General features: G+C 54.4%; 1 non-coding gene across 1 annotated transcript; it reads left to right on the top strand.

Moving 5' to 3' along the window:
* The first annotated feature begins 971 nt into the window (after positions 1-971).
* On the top strand, positions 972-1,090 carry LOC147699000 (5S ribosomal RNA). The gene has a single exon (XR_015299526.1). It is a non-coding gene; the product is annotated as a 5S ribosomal RNA (ribosomal RNA).
* Positions 1,091-3,024: the final 1,934 nt, after the last annotated feature.

Raw genomic sequence — 3,024 nt, 5'->3', positions numbered from 1 at the left:
CAGCGCTTGCCGGGTTGGGCGTTTCGTTTGGTGTCAGGGGATTGATGTCTCTCCTCACGCTCCCTCTGTCTGGTGTGTTATGCGCTATAGTGTCGATCGGCTCAGAGGTGTGGCTTCGCCGACCTAACCAATGTGGCGCCTCTCCTTAGCGCTCTGTGCCTTCGCCTTCTCCTCTGCAGTCGGTCGCTCTCAGCACTCGTCGGTCGCTCTCAGCGCTCGCCGGGTTCGCCGGGCTGGCGCTGCGTCTGGTGTCAGGGGGGTTGATGTCTTCCCTCACGCTCCCTCTGTCTGGTTGTTCAGCGCTGTTGTTTAGTGGTATCCCCCTTCTTCACCAAGATGGCCGCCCTCCGCGCCACCGCCCTGGCGCCCCCCTCCTACTGCGTTGATGATCCTCGCTGGTTTGGAGTTTGGGTCGGGGGGGGGCGCTCGCATGAGGGTGGGGGAGTCGTGCGTTTCCCAGTTGCCGGCTTGCAGGAGCGCTCTTACTTGGGGATTGCGGTGGTGTGCTATTCCTCTTAGTGGCTCGCCGCCATCTTGTGCTTAAAAGTTTCCGTCCCTCCGGCAGCTTTTTCAGCTCCGTGCCTCTCTTTAGCGTATTCCGCAGGCTCGAGAAAGGTCGTATCCGGTGCCCCCTCAGTTCATGCACGTCCGCCTATGTTTCTTTAATGTCTCCTCGCGTTTCCGTCCTTTTGCTCGCCGTTATTTGTCTCGGGGGGGTCGGGAGCTCCGGACTTAGGTCTGCTGCCTCCTTGCCATCCAAGCCACGCCCCCCGTGCCGGCCCCTTTCTTTAGAAGGGCGGTCCCAGCCTCAGCAAGCGCGAGAGATGGCCGTGCTTGGCCGTGTGCAGGAACTTTGAAAGGGAGGGCAGGTGTTTAAAGGGACTGGAAGTGTTTAAATGCACTGGAAGGGAGCCCCGGTGACGTGACAGGGGCTGGCTCAGCACAAGAGGCCTGCACCGGCAGCCTCTCGTGCCTACGGCCATACCACCCTGAATGCGCCCGATCTCGTCCGATCTCGGAAGCTAAGCAGGGTCGGGCCTGGTTAGTACTTGGATGGGAGACCGCCTGGGAATACCAGGTGCTGTAGGCATTTTGCTTCTCGCTAGAGGCACTTCTGTTTTTTTTTTCTTCTTCTTTTTCTCTTCTGGGGGAATTTCTTCTATTCTTTTATTGTATCTTTCTTCAAAAAGAAAACGCCGACAAGTCCACAACACGCAGGGGCCATAACTTTCCATTCGGAAATTGAAAATTCGGCTGCACTTTACACTGGGTCAAAAAAGATGAAACCCTTTGCCCCAAGATAGGACAGGGGACAGGGGACAGGGGACCCCGCCCTCCCCACCCCCCAGCGCAGGGTTTTCTTCTGCTGCTGCTGGGCTGCTCCGGGTGCAGGATCGGTTCCTGGTCGCCCTCTTTTGGCCTTCCCCAGTAGCCCGGGAGCAGGGGGAGGGCTGAGGCAGAGAGGCAGGCGGCGAGTGCCGTTCAGTACAACCGAGAGGGGGCGCACACGCATACACACTCACTTACACTCATGCATTCACATGCAGACACTCGCACAACCCCCCTCCTCCCAGCCCCCCCCCCCTTTCAGGAGACTCACTCACAAATACACATACACTCATACATACTAACACGCACGAACCAAACAGTCAATAAACAAGCATTTACAACGCAATAGGGGGCGCAGCATTAAAGTTTGAGTTACTGGCATTGTAAATGACAATGCTTTGCATTACCTTTTTTTTATTTTTATTTGCAATTGGTATATAAACATTGTTTGTGAATGGTTAGCTGATGTGGTGGTGTCCCCGAGTGATGTGGTGGTGTCCCCGAGTGATGTTGTGGTGTCCCTGAGTGACGTGGTGGTACCCTTGAGTGGTGTCTCTGAGTGATGTGGTGGTGTGCCTGAGTGATGCGGTGGTGTTCCTGAGTGATGTGGTGTTTGAGGGTGAGGGTGTGAGGGTGAGAGGGTTGTGAGGGTGAGGGATGTGAGGCTGTAAGGGTGTGTGAGGGTGAGTGAAAGGAAAAAAAAATGGTTGCAATTAAGAATGCGGCCACTTGAGGGAGACAGAGCACAAGCCACTCAGCCAGATTTCTAATAGTTTAGCTACTTCAAGGGCCAGATTATTACAGTGTTTTTATTTGTTAATTTTCTTACATCCCTCATCCGTTTGATGCTATGAGCAGCACACCGCGTGCTTTTATTTTCTAATATTAACCTTCACTCAGTTTCTCAGTATAACTTCGTTTCATGCTCTCAATGAACGCCTTATCGTGGTTCTGACTTCGCTATGGCCGGTACCAGTTAATTGGTATGTGAACAGCTGTATGGAGGCAGTGCATCTGGTGGGTCCGTGGGCATTCCTGGGATGGGCTCCCACCCCAGGTAAGCTAAGAAGATTCCAGGCCGCATCACACCTCAAACTATGAGAGAACTTTTGCCCATTAAAAACGCAGATAGAAATATTCACTCCACGGACATCTGGCAGAAGTAAAATCTCTGAGCTCGGATCTCAGCTCGAAGCAGGGTCGCCCGTGGCGGACAGACAGGAGACGGTCAGTGACGGGCATCGGTTTCAACGGATGAACAGGGTGCAGCGCGGCGGGGCCTGGGTAGAACGAGGCCACAGCAGCGCTTATAATAAAGACACGAGGCAACTACTTTCACTCTCGTGGCCGGAAGACCCTGAGCGGTCTCCGGCCGTTTATTTATCCCTCGGGTCGAGCCCGCCGCCCCCGGGTGCGTGAAAACTGCAGCATTGCAGTAGAGGGCCGGGTGGCTCTCTGCGCAGGGGTCAAGGCACTGTCTATAAAGTGAGGGATTTGGAAGACACGAACAGACAGAAATATGTGCAAGTTTCTAGAGTACTCTTCCACTTAGAACTGGATCTGTGCACATTGTTCTCATCTTTATACCGGAATTAACCCATCCCTCACTCAGCCTGCCTCTGAGGACTCCCAGGGCACACAGGGTCTGCTCCGGAGTGGCCAGCAGGTCAAACTTCCACAGGCAACTGCTTGCTT

This window comes from Lissotriton vulgaris, chromosome 8 (assembly GCF_964263255.1).
Source record: "Lissotriton vulgaris chromosome 8, aLisVul1.2, whole genome shotgun sequence".
In the NCBI taxonomy this organism is placed as follows: domain Eukaryota; kingdom Metazoa; phylum Chordata; class Amphibia; order Caudata; family Salamandridae; genus Lissotriton; species Lissotriton vulgaris.
This window is presented reverse-complemented; position numbering and strand designations above follow the sequence as displayed.